Source organism: Mus pahari, chromosome 1 (genome assembly GCF_900095145.1).
Source record: "Mus pahari chromosome 1, PAHARI_EIJ_v1.1, whole genome shotgun sequence".
NCBI classification, from domain to species: Eukaryota; Metazoa; Chordata; class Mammalia; order Rodentia; family Muridae; genus Mus; species Mus pahari.
In genome coordinates, this window is record NC_034590.1 from 142,612,289 (window position 1) to 142,626,407 (window position 14,119).

General features: G+C 42.5%; 1 protein-coding gene and 1 non-coding gene across 4 annotated transcripts in view; one reads left to right on the plus strand and one right to left on the minus strand.

Annotated features, from left to right (window-relative positions):
• Window positions 1–14,119, minus strand: part of Prkg1 (protein kinase cGMP-dependent 1) — a 1,174,992-nt gene that overhangs the window by 469,296 nt on the left and 691,577 nt on the right. The window lies entirely within an intron of this gene.
• LOC115062921 lies at window positions 4,073–4,205 on the plus strand. Its single transcript, XR_003842826.1, has one exon. It is a non-coding gene; the product is annotated as a small nucleolar RNA SNORA17 (small nucleolar RNA).

Genomic DNA, 14,119 nt, shown 5'->3' on the forward strand with positions numbered 1-14,119 from the left:
TCTCTCTCTCTCTCTCTCTCTCTCTCTCTCTCTCTCTCTCTCTCTCTCTCAATATAAAGCTCTCAGATACTGCTCCAGCACCATGACTGTTTACTTCTCTACAAAACTACCAGTAAACTCAATTTGCCCTGGTCACAGTGCCTCTTCAAAGCAATAGAACTATAACCATGGCAAGCATAATCCACATAATTTTTGAGACAAGGTATCTAACTGGCCTGGGATTCACCCTGTGGATTAAACTGGCTTGGCCAGTGAGTCCTGGTGATCTGCCTGGATTACAAGCATGTGCCACCACGTCCGATTTGGGGTGGAGTTTGAGATGACGTTCAAGCAACTTCCTGGCTGACCCATATCCTCAATTAATTAATTAATTACTTTCTGCCATCTGAACAGGAAAGAGAGCCTACTTTCTGCTAAATAGGGAAAAGCTACTAAAGCAGTGGACCAGGTCTGTGGCTTTGAGGCAGCTGCCTGGAGATTAACAAATAGGAATACCTCTGAGATACTATTGTCCTCCCCTGCAGCAGAGCTCTGGCGTCCAGTCAGGCTGACACTCAAAGCTTGACTTTCTTCTCTGAAGAAACAGAAAGCAGCTGAGAGGTTAGCGTGTTATACATGGGTGGCCCAGCTCTGAGGACACCCTATGGTCCAGCTTTCTATCCCGTGAGGTCTCTGGTACATCTATCTGGTGCCTGTACCTAAAGCCTAACTCCTTGCTAAGGACCTTGCCTGGTTGCTCTGTGTCCCTAAATTCTCTTTCCAACTAATCCATGTTAAGCTTTAATTTGTACCACATGTAAGGCTCTTAATAAATATCTCGTGTGTTCTAGCTTCTCTGAAGAAAACCCTGACAATTTCTATGTATCTTGTCTTTTGCTCAAAGAACAGAAGCCATCCCTGCTCTGGCCAGTCTCAGATCATTCTCTCTGAACTTCTCCCTTAGGTGGCTTTATCCGTCTAATTTCGTCTACCCTAATTTCATTTACCCTGTATTGAGTTGATGGCTTTGAAATTCCCCACAGGTCCAGGGTAAGACCTACCAAACACTTATCACTCCTCCTCACCTGGATTCTGTTTCCTCCACTTCCTGTTTTAACTTGTAACTCAGTTTGACCCAAGTAAACTTACCACTAGCTGGAAGCCCATACTTCTCCTTCAACACTTCAACACTCCTTCTTAACAGAAGACCAACACAGGTGAGAATTCTCCTTCTCTCTCTCTCTCTCTCTCTCTCTCTCTCTCTCTCTCTCTCTCTCTCTTACATAGACACTCCACATTAATTTTCATTAAAGTTTATTTGTTTGGGTTTTGGGTTTTAGATAGGATCACACTATGTGGCCAGGACATACGAATTCACAATCCTCTCTCTCTGCCTCTGTCTGTCTGTCTCTGTCTCTTTGTCTCTCTGTCTCTCTGTCTCTCTGTCTCTCTGTCTCTCTCTCTCTCTGTCTCTCTGTCTCTGTCTCTGTCTCTGTCTCTCTCTCTCTCTCTCTCTCTCTCTCTCTCACACACACACACACACACACATACATATCATGTTGATTTGCATTGTTTGGTTTTTAGGTAGGGTCACAGTATGTGGTCAGGTTGTAAATTCACAATCCTCCTGCCTCAGCCTATGGAGTAGGGCAAACTTAACAGATTCTACTTGGTAATAATCTTTCTAGTCTGTTTTCAAGCACCTCCTCCTCCCATCCCAGTAAGTGGCTTAAATTCAAGTCATTAGATATAATGACTACTAAACAGAAAAAGAAACCATTGACTAATATACGTTAAAAGCCTCTCCATTTTGCCTTCCCTACTCTTCTTTAAATGGAAATCCCGAAGATCTAATGCCTTCATAGAATTCGGTGTTTGAGATAAAATATATGTTTCCCAGCATAACACGATCAGCAAGATATTCAGCTCAAGGTAAATCAATCTTAACCTCTTGCACTAACCACGACCTCTATGTCCCACCTCCAGCCAGGCCCCAGGTTACAATGCCCGCAACAGCCTTCCGTCCCCCACCCCCACACCCCAGATTTCTAAGGGAAACAATGTTCACAGGCTTTTCTCTAAGAAAGAGAACATAAATTTTTCTCAAAACACCATAACAGCACCAGAGGCAAATATTTTGGATGGGCAGCAGAAGATGGAGCTGAAACATCCCCCTGAGAATCTGCTGCTGAGGCTGTCCACTTACAGTGTTGAGGGAGTGCCTGTCTCCTAACTGTTGCTTCCTACCCCAGTTGTTGACCTAGCGTGAAGAGATAGCCTTTTGCCCCAAATGTTCGTTTAAAACCGTCCTTACAAAGATTAGTTGTAAAGTTAACACTAACACTAATGACATTTGGACCTGAGACAAAAGGAAAGCGCAAAAACTTCCTTTTCAACTTAGCATCCCGTGCTCAACTGGAAATGGAGCCTGGAAATCTGTCAACAATATCCTTCTGCATAGCTAATCCAAACTTTGGCGCTCGTAAATCTGCTAATGCTGAACAGACAAGGGCAGTGAGCAGAAATGGAGTGTGCACGATATACATTCTCTGAGGGCAGCCTCTGAAATACGCACCAAATTGTATAAAACCATACCCGGAATGACTCGGTAATTCACTTCAGCAACCATTTCAACAGTGTCCTTTGTCACCAAAGCTTTCATTCTGATATACATTCCTTCTGCCAATGTCGAATTAGAAATGAAGGAACACAAATGATATATGTCTTCAAGTATACATGAGTAATGCCGGGCAGTGGTGGCTCATGCCTTTAATCCCAGCACTTGGGAAGCAGAGGCGGGTGGATTTCTGAGTTCGAGGCCAGCCTGGTCTACAGAGTAAGTTCCAGGCCAACTAGGGCTATACAGAGAAACCCTGTCTAAAGAAACAAACAAACAAACAAAAAGTATACATGAGTGAACATAGCTGATTGCTTGGTTCGTCACTGCCATGTTTAATATTGCCAACCAGACAGGATCTAGAATCATCTAGAAGAGAAGCCACTAGACACATTTGTGAGGTATTATAGAGATTAGGTAAACTGAGGTAGGAGCCCCACTTTACCTGTGGGTGCTTGGGCCTAAGCTTTCCATGATCACTATGCCTTAAGATCTGATCAAAAGCAGTATATCTTTCCAGCCTCAAGATCTGGATCACCTGTGTACCCTCCATTTCTGGATTGTAGTTCATTCCAGATATAGCCGAGTTGACAACTGAGAATAGCCATCACATGAGCCAAGGACCAGAATTTATCTCCTGTGCTTCTGACTAGGACAATGTGACCATCTACTTCAGTTCCTGCAACTGTGCCCTGGCTACCATGATGATGTCATGGCTAACTTTCCTCTCTTAAGCTGATTTTGTCACAGCAATGAGAAAACAATTCATTTAACGCTTGTTTCCTAGTAGAATGTTAGGAATAGTAGCTACAAAGACAGTTCTTTCTTGGAATATAAAAAGTCATGGAGATACGAAGAACCAGAGAAGTAACAACGTGTCCACATGGAAAAGCTAGCTATTCAGGATAATGGAGAATTCAGGAGTGCCTCAGGAAGAGTGAATGCTTTCGCTTTGCCATGAGGAGGAAATCTGTGGCTAGAAATCTGCAGAGGGAAGATTTCACAGAAGCAATGCTGTTATCGGTCTCCTCTCTTGTCTTGTGCCAAATGGAAAAACTGTCGCTCACACACAGGACAATTAGACAAATTTATAGAAAATGGAATTAGGATGGATTGGAAATATAAGAGGAATTAAAAATGAGTTAAAAAATAAAGCTAGGATGGAAGAATGTATTCAGACACAGAGAAGGCTGCATCATCTCAAGGCCACAACAGCAGAAGTGGACAGGCCCCAGGGCGTTCAGAGGTCAGGTGGAGTGGGGGATGGGGGCATCCATATGGAGATGGGGTGGGGTGGGGAGGAGATGTGGGATGTGGAGCAGTTGGAGGGTGGATGGGGAGGGGCGGGGAATGGAATATGGAGTGTAAAAAAGAATGAATTACAAATAAAATTAAATTTAAAAAACAGAAAAAAGAAGGTAGGAAAAAAAAGGAAAAAGAAAAAAGTTTACAGAGCTCATTACTCAAGAAATGCTCCCTGCCCCTAGAGGCCTTGCAGGTGTTGCTGCTGTGTCACACATGTGTCAGTAGGTGGCAGAGAGGAGAGAGGCTATGTTTATGTTCAGTGTTCTGCGCAGATGAACATCTGAATGATTAGTAGCTTCACATTCCCTGAAACAAAAAAAAAAAAAAAAGTGAGCCTGAGACCACCAGTCCAGCTCAGGCCCCTGGCGAGAGTGTGCCCAAGACAGACAACACTCACAAGGGGCCACTCAAGCAGGACAGGAGAGGAACGAACAGGAAATGACAACCAGACTGGTGCCATGGGATCCGGACTGGAAGCTACCCTGAGATGACCACTAGTCCAGTGCCTTGCAGGCCTGGGCAGGGGAAGGGGGACAGACCATGAGCAATGACGTCTGCCTGTGCCATAAAGTACAAGTCAAGCATAGCACTCTTGAGATGATGTCAGATACTCAGAAACCCTGTGCACCATTAAGAGGATCGAGTAAGTCAGGGAGAAATGACAGAGAAAGAGAAGCAGAAGGATGTGGGCCCAGTGAAGAGAGGCAGAACTGGAGAGTCAAGGGTAGTGAGGAACAGTCTGATGTGAGTAGCCAGTGGTACCACCTGGGACCATGGTGCAGTCCTGACCTGTGCTGCCACCAGAGGCCACATCTGGGTCCATGGCCCTGCAGCAGCAGGGGTCTGTTACCACCAAAGACCAAGTAGATATCCTGGTCTGGGCTGCTGTCTCATACAAGTTGCTGTCTGAGGGCTGTGTAGAACTGGCCCCACCCTCACCTGGGCATTGTGGGAGACCTGGCCCTGGAGGCTGGAGAGCAGACCCAGCCATTAGCCAGCAGCAGTATTTCGGAGAATGTCCCACACCTGGGAGTTGTGGGTGAGCTGGCTCCAGGATACATGTGTGGGAGAGCTGGCCCTACCACTGGTAGCAGGCAGGGAGAGGGGACCCCGATGGGGTCATTAGAGCAGAAGAACTGGTCCTGCCCATCACCTGCTGCAGCAGTCAGGAAAGCAGGCGCTATACCTCACCTGGACAGCACAGCAGAGCTGGCCCTGGATGTGAGGGTTGTGAGTGAGCCAGCCTGAGGGCGTGAGTGTGGGAAGTTGGCCCTGCCTCTTGTCTGCTGGGTGGTGGCAAGGATGAGATGTCCTCTTCCCCTCCCTTGTCCCTTGCCATCTATGGCAGGCATCTATGGCCCTGGGGTCATGAGAGTGGGAAAACTGGCCACGTTGCTCACCAGCTGCAAACACTTGGGAGAGTGGGCCCTGTACCTCCTCTGGGCAGCAAGGGGGATCTGGCCCTGGGTCCAAGGGTAAGGGGTGTTTGCTGGTGAGCCAGCCTCAAGGGTGTGAGAGTGGGAGAGCTTGCAGGCTCATCAGCTCAGATGCCTCTCAGGCCTAGATCCAGGACTTTGAATTGGTCCATGCCAACATCTACCCCATTGATGAAAACCTGGAGTGCATGAGGGGGGACTCATTCTGTAGATCCAAAAACACAGGATCTCCATGTCATGGGGCAACAGCAGGATATCCTAAGGGAGGCCCAGTGAAAGCCCAGTATTGATTAAGTAGCAGAAGCCAGTGGCCTCATACCAGACCAACAAGTCATTGCAATGAACATTTGGGAGCAAAATACAGAGTGGACAAAGGGTACTGTGGAACACACTACAGCTTCCACGATGAGATTTTTTTTTCCTCTGTTGGAGGGAAGGCTGCAAGAGTGGAAGGCAAGCAGGAAGAGAGGCAGAGATGAAGGGGACTGGGGTACATGATATGAAATCCACAAAGAACCAATATTAAGTTAAAAACTGAAAAAAGAAAAAATGAAAAGCTGTGATATATATTAGAATTACACGTGAGTGGAATTTTAGCTTTCAGAAGGAGGTTGAACACTATTTCATATGACCATTTGGTTTGTCTTTTCTAGAAATGACAAATGCTATCTGAGTTTACATGAGACACAGGGGGGTTAAAGACCAAGATGAGCCTGGGGATGGGTGTGTTTACTTCTGGAAGACGGCAGAGCATAAGAAGAATTTCTGTCTTTATTGACCCCTCTTCTATTCTGTCTACCCATAACAGATATCACAAATTCTAGAAACACCAAGTTTTTTTCCTCAGGTTCAGAATGCATCGTCCATCATCAACGTAGTTTTCACACCTCCTTTGCAGAGGGTTATTATCCCATTCTTACAGGAAATAAACTCACAGAAATCAGAGGATTTGCACAATGGCATGCAAATAGAATTTGAATTTCAGCCATTTGGCTGGAATCAAGGGAGGTTTCCTGGAACCAGGTTAGGAGCCTGGAAGGATTCTTTTCAGGCTTATTTTACTTTTTAAATTATAGGTATGTGGATGCAGAGAAGAGTGTGTACATGCGAGCTCAGGTGTCTTGGATGTCAGAGGTGATGTGCTGGAAGAAGCCGAACTCAAGTCCTCAAGTCCTCAGGAGTAGTAGCTCTTAACTCTCAATGGCTGAGCTTTCTCTCCAGCCTGAGCCTGAAGTTTTACATAACAGCAGCAGTGGCAATCTGCAGGAGCTAGGAAAACATCTGTCAAAAATCAAAGTAGAGAGTCCCTTCTGAACACCTTCCGGTCATCACCTCTTCACCAACCAAACCCACTCTTTTTTGAAATAGACTAAAGAGCCACATGTCTCTGCACTATTTAATATCTATGAATTTCAATGAAATCAATAAAGCAGGCAGGAAGAAAATCAATGCTTTAACTTTCTCAAGTCTGCTTTGGGTGGATAATGGGCCTTTTACAAGGGTGTGTGGAAAAAAAGAAGAGGAAACAGACACATACTAGCTGGAATGAATATATATGGAGTAATTTATAGCAGTGTCAAGCTGGCATGGGACACAGAGGAAGGGACCTGGCAGGGGAAGGAGATGGGAGCTGAACAAAGCCGGCGAGTCATTTCTGGTTCGTCTAAGGCACCAGAGGACTCTGGCCTTCTCAAGTCTAGTAGTAATTCTTCAAGGACATAAAGCCATATTGATAGTTGTCTTTAGGCTAAAAATATACCTGATAATAAACTTTAAATATTCTTATTTGGAATAATCTCACCAAGTTAATAATCTAGTCATTGGGGATAGCAAACTGATATCTACAGTTTTCTTTGAACTATACTAAAAATAAGATGGACCTGGACATGGTGACACACACCTTTAATCCCAGCACTCAGGAGGCAGAGGCAGGCAGATAGATCTCTGAGTTTGAGGCCAGCCTGGTCTACAAAGCAAGTTCAAGGACAGCCAAAGCTTCATAGAGAAAACCTGTCTCAATAAACAAACAAACAAATAAAGGACTTACAAATGAATATGACGATCAGTGAAAGCATGTATAAACAATGAATCAGAATTATAGTAAATTGTCCGTGGTAAAATCCAAGATAAGTACGTAGTGTCCACCATACGCAGGCACATACCACCTACGGCCTGTAGGGTACATGCAGCTACATGTGATCAACTATAGCTATAACCATGGCCTGACACAACATCATAAATGTACTGAAAACATGAGGTTTTGGTTTTCTTCTTCGAGTTTTCAAGCTTCACTGAGAACATCATGTCTCAGTGTCTAAAAGGTATATGTGGCTACTAAGCCTAAGATGTTCACTGTTTTGTTAAATATTTGATATGTTTTTTGAAAAAAAAAATTATTGGGTGTCAAATTCATTTAATAACATTATCCCATGCATGAAGACATTGCCTCCATAGCCTGAAGTTTTTATTAAATAGGCTATGACTTTAAAAACAAAGTTTAATGTTGGAAGAATATAAGTGTGTATATCTCCTGAGTGCCTTGTAAAGTTTGATATTAGAGTAGTACATGGGTGATGACATTTTGAACAGAAATTGTACCTTGGATTTTTATTGTTTTCTGGGCTAAGGACATGCAGTGTGGTAGTCTCAGAGCTAGGTAGTGGCAGCTATAGTCACAGTAAGATCTCTGTCAGCCAAGAACAGGGTCAACAACCAACATTCCTCAGGTTGTCCTGCGGTTAAACTGTGAGCGGCATGCAACATTTCTGTGTTGTTTTGTTTTGAATGTATTATTATACTGTGCGTATGAGTAGCCTGCCTCCATGGATCTGAACACAAGTTTTCCGAAAGAGCAGTAAGTGCTTGTAACTAGGATGCTGCTGCTTGGGGGGGGGGGGGGCTTTCATTCTGTACTCTAGGCTAGCCCTGAACTTGTGTCTCCTGCCTTGGCCTTCGCTGGCCTTGGATTGCAGGTATTTGGCATCACAGCTAGCTTGATTTAGCATGCTTTCAACTTAGGATGGGACATGAGCCAGCAGGCGTGTATCAGGAGCTTCTGTGTATTTCTCATGTGCTCCTTAAAAGCAGATTAGTCCTCAATTTCTGGCATCAGAATTTGTTCATCCCCTTCCGGGAGCCATGCAAAACAGGACACTGGAGACTCACACGTTAAAAGGGTGGAAATCGATTTCCTCCCACAAAAGACAGAACTAATCAGAGCCTTAATGGGTTATCCATAAATAAAACACACATCGGACTCAGATGGCAGTTCTTGACTTCGGTCCTAACTCGGGGTCTCAGAATGTACATTCTGAGGGGCAGGGGGTGTGGCTTAGTTGGTGGAATATGTGCCTGGCATGCATGACAACCCTGGGTTCTATCCTTAAAATGTATATGGTAGTGCATGCTACAGCATCAGTACACAGACAGTCAGGGAGTAGAAACAGAAGAACCAGAAATTCAAGTTTATCCTTAGATGCACAGGAAGTTCAAAACCAGCCTTAACTGCATGAGATCCTAAAACACTCATAATAATAATAATAATAGTAATAAATGTACTCCAAGCCAGGAACATATGTAGTCAATGGTTGACAAGAGTGGCTAAATGAGAGAGAAGGAATTCATTTTTGTTGTTTTTCTCCCGTCCCCGATGCTGCTTTGGCTGGGAGGCATTTGAATCCTCTTCTGTCTTTGTAATTCCAGCATGAACAACCCATCCACCTGTTCTTTCTGCCTCCTCAGAAGCTCCAGCTTTCAGAGTACGTCTCCAGAAATTCCCCTACAAAAGCAAAGGATCACGGTATTTTGCTATTGAATCCTTCCCTAGAGCAGCAGCCTTGTTCTCTGGAGCAGGCTTGGGTGTTTCTGTGGCTTCTGCCTACCACCAGGACAAAAGGAACAAACGCTCCCTTTTCAGATAAGACTGAATTCTTCCCTTCCTTTCAGTTATCACTGAACCACTGGAGAAAAGAGAAAAGAGAAACTGCAGAGGCTGCTTCAGATTCATTCTTTCCAAGAAGTTCATGTTCCCACACCTTTGGGCCAAGTCATGCCTAGTAGTACCTCCTCACGGTGATATATTTTGTCAACGCCACCCTTCAACGAAGAGGAAACCAAATTTCTTATTGTCCTTCCTTTGTGTAGGACAGTCTCTCTAAAGATTTATAATAGCATCCTCTAACACTCATCTGAGGCTGAGAGACAGGCATTCAGTAAGACTCGGAGTGCCGTCAGGAATACAACTAAACTAAATTAAACTAAAATAACATTAAATTAAGCCCCTTGCCATTCAATCATAGTTTAAAAAGAAGACATGGTAAGTGTTTTCAGAGAACAATGAGGTGAGCATTGGCCTGGTAATGTGCTTCAAGTTCCAATTATGTTTTAAATAGGTATTGAAACAAGAGCAATGGTATGACCACCCAGCACATTTAAACATTTTAAATGCATCTCTGATCTCATCTAAGAGTTGTAAGACAGGAGATGAAATTATATCAACTCTGACAACTTACAAATCAGGTGCTGTTATCTACCATAAGCAAACAATTGTGATTTTAAATGCTGGGGCAAGACTTTGAATGATAAAAAGAAAATATTAATAATAATCACAAAAATGTTTTTAAGCCCTGTTCATTAGAATTCCTAGAACTAAATATAGTAAATAAAACTGTTTAATAGCTGGAGTATAAGAGATGTTTTTTGTCCTTTTGAAAATATCAGAACTTGATATTTTCCATCTTAGAGCCCAAACTATCACGAGTACAAGAAATTAAACTTTAGGGGCACGGAGAAGGAAAATCATATTTAATTACTAAAGGTCAGAGGTGTTCCAAATATAAATTTCGGTAGCTGCAGGATCAAAATAAGCAGCATCCTGGCCATTGGCAGCTCACCTGTAGCTAATCAACAACATCCTGTAGCTAAGCTTTGTATTGATTTGCTTACAAGGGCTTATTCTTGTAAGTCCAAAGCCCCTACTAAGCCTGTTGATGAAGTTTATTCTTTTATCAAACCATCCTCAGCAAAGACAGACTCTTTGATGTTTAGACCTCAAATAAGAAATGCACTTGAGGGATATAAAATAATCACTAGTCATTCACTGGCCTTTCATCTGTTTCTTAAAGAATCAACAAAGTGTGAGACAATAGGAAATCTCCGATTATAGGTCTATTAGTGACATTAAGAAGAATTTTGCTGAAAAGTGGTTACTTGTCTCCTCAACAGATTGTTTTTATCTCTTAACAATGTCTCTAGGGCTCCCCTCAGCATTCCAAAGTTTGCTTTGAATTGATAGTTTTAGCAGCTAATGATTCAGATATTATAAATGTACGAATCACCCTTGCCATACCTGCTTCTTCAACTTCACACACACACACACACACACACACACACCACAAATCTCAACAAAACAAAGATATAGACCCAAATTCAGAATAGACTTTTTCTACTAATCTTATTATTTTGGCCAAAATTCTTCCCAAACTAATTTAATGAACAATTATTAGTATATGATTTAAGACTATGACAGCCCACACCCTTAATCCCAGCACTTGGGAGGTAGAGACAGGCAGATCTTTAAATTCAAAGCCAGCCTGAATTAAAGAATCTACAGAGTGAGTTCTAGAAACTCTTGTCTCAGAAAAAAAAAAAAAAAAAAAGACTGACAAAAATTTTTTAAGGTGATATAGATTTGTGGGTGTGTGTATATGTGTTTTTAATCTATATCTACTTGTCCATTTAAATTTGAGTAGTGAAGTTTAATTTTCTCCTGGAAGAATGTAATTTATAAGCCAATAGGACAAGAAGGTTTGATTAGTTTATGTGCAAAATGTAGGTCACATAGATTGTGACCAAAATTTAAATAACTTTAATAATTTTGTGCCCAATATATCTGCATGAATGTAATAGGTTATACTATTTATATAATTATTGTGGGGCAGTCATTTGTTAAAAATAAAACAGTCCCACAAAAGCCACTATTCCAGTCTATCACTGTGCATACATGGCTGCTTTAGACGAACCACGTGAATTCCAAAACTCATTCTTCCTCGCTGTGCCAACAGGCTGTTTTACTCCCACCCCTCTTTGCATGAATAACTCGCAGCAAGGTCAAAGCCTTAAATGTGCTATTTGCAGTCCTTTTCTTCTCAATCATCAGTAAAAATAAATTTTCCAATTGTCATTCATGCTTGCATCTCATTACTTTTGAAGGCCAGAGCCTTTGTAACATATGAAACAGCCAAAGTCAGGAGGCAGCACAAAGCAAGGCAGAGCTTGAGGCTCAGGACCTGAACTTCCTGTTGCTCTCGGCTTAGAGGTCTGTGTCTCTGCCTGGGGGCACACCCTTAGGGAGGCCGCCCTAGACACCAGACAGCTCCAGAATCTCTAATCTCGAGTTCCAAAGATAGATTGTTCTTTTAACTTACAGATTTATATATTCAATATTAGGGAGCATCAGTTCTAATTTTACCACAATTGAAAACTCCCTTCCTGGACTTTGCATTTTCACCAAAATTTTAATGAAACTCCTTCAAAAATGGGGAGGACGAGTGTTGGGGGCAGGGAATTCTAGTATCCCAACTTACAGAATGTGTGCCAAGAAATGAACTACGATGTAGAAGCAGGATGATCGCACGATCACAGACCGTGTGCCAGTGTGTGCTCATCAGCATATCAGCTCAATACTGGGGGAAGATGTGGAAAGTGGAGGAGACTATGCATGCGCAGTGCCAGGGGTCTGTGAAAAACACAGTGACTATATCTCCTCAAGGATGTGGTTGTTGACCTAGTCAAAGAGATAAAGTCCAATGGCTTTTACAGGGACTTGAAGTTACTTGGGAAACTCGGGCTTCTGTTTTTCCACAGCTGGGTTAGATAACTGAGATTACTTAGGACTCTTTATTTTCTGTTTTCCTCAAACTTGGCTCTTCCATTATTTGGGGAAAGTGTTCCATAAACGAAAGACACACCCATCTTTTCCCTCAGCTTCTAGAAATAAGAAAGTCTAGCAGAATGGGTGAGTGACAGCTATTGAGTATTCCCTGGAACTTCTGTCATCCAGTCTTAGGCAAGCTCTGAACAAGGGCAAGTCTTGAACTGGAATGTGTATAAATATAGAAAAGTTTGTAAAAATTATGCTAATCATAGTAGCATATGCTTTTAAGCCCAGCACTCAGACAGCAGACAATTGAGATTTCCTTGAATTCTAGGCTATCCTAGGTGATGTAGTGAAACCCTGTCTCAAAAACAACAACAAAGAAAAAACACAAAAGAAAGGAAGGAAAAAAGAAAGGGAAGGAGGGAGGGAGGGAGGGAGGGAAGAAAGGAAAATTAAAGACTTTTTTGTATAAGGCAAATAGGCAGTTTCATATCAAACTACAACCCAATACATTTTAGGTAATAAAATGTACTTACAGAGTAATTGTTCCATGTTAGCAATTATCTCTTTTACGAAAGATATACTAAGCAAGTTATGTTGTGGCTGAATCCATAGATTCTGTTGTCCTTAATTTATGTCAGGTATTTGGTCTTAAGAACAGTAACTGTGCCCAGCAACAGTGGCACACTGCTTTAATCCCAGCAATCTAGAGTCAGAGACAAGTGAATCACTGCCTTCAGGACCAGCCTTGTCTACAAGGGCAAGTTTCAAACTGGCCAGGACTACACAGAAAAATCCTGTCTCAAAACAAAACAAAACAAAACAAAAACAAAGAAGAAAAGGAGGAGGAGGAAGAGGAAGAGGAGAAGGGGAAGAGGGAAGAGAGGGGGGAGCGGGAGCAGAAACTAATACAGGCAAGAGTGTTTCCTTCAGGAGGCACATATGCAATCATCCCCCTGGCAACTTTGGGCTCCTTAGGGCAGTAGGCTAGTAGAGGCTGTAAGTGGTAGTGTACACAATTTGAGCCTCCTTGCTCACACTTGGATAAATCAGGAGGTAGAAATGAACAGAAAGTATGGCCCATCCCCAACAAATCCACTTCTTCCAGGTACATTCCACCTCCCAAAGGTTCCACAGCTTTCCAAAACATCTTCGCCATCTGGGGACCAAGGACTCCAACATATTGATCGTGTAGTGAACATTGTATATCAAGATCAAAACACATCATACTTACTGTGTGCTATATTTATTCTATACACTAGCTCAATCTTTACAGCAACCCCATAACAAAGGTGTTCTATAATATAGTACATATCTTCTCTGGTCCTCCCTCAGCTGATGAATCCCTTAAAGTAAGGCTCTTGTGATTTTTTTCTTTTTGACTTAATTTTTTTAATAGAATATTGCTATTTGTTTGTAGTTGAGCACACATTTCCAGAAACGATCATTTCAAAGAAACTTCCATGTTCTCAAGACAAAGCATGCCCACTTAGCTCACTGCCATTGTACTGAAAGGGAGCCAGCAGTAGAAGAAGGAACAATGGTCCTAGCTATAAACAGTGATTTACAAAGGAAAGAAGTAGCCAGGAAATAACATTTATCCATGTGCCACCTTTTCTCCAAGTTTTTATAACATGAAATACCAAAAAAATGAGCAGGTAAAATATTTAGCAAAGCCAGCTATGTTTGGCTAGAAGTTCCCAAGTCCAGGGATCAATTAAGATTCTAATGACGACTGTCAGCTTATTAACTATAATAAACAATTGTCTTAGTCAGGGTTTCTATTCCTGTACAAATATCATGACCAAGAAGCAAGTTGAGGAGAAAAGGGTTTATTCAGCTTACATTTCCATACTGCTGTTGATCACCAAATGATACAGGACTGGAACTCAAGCAGGTCAGAAA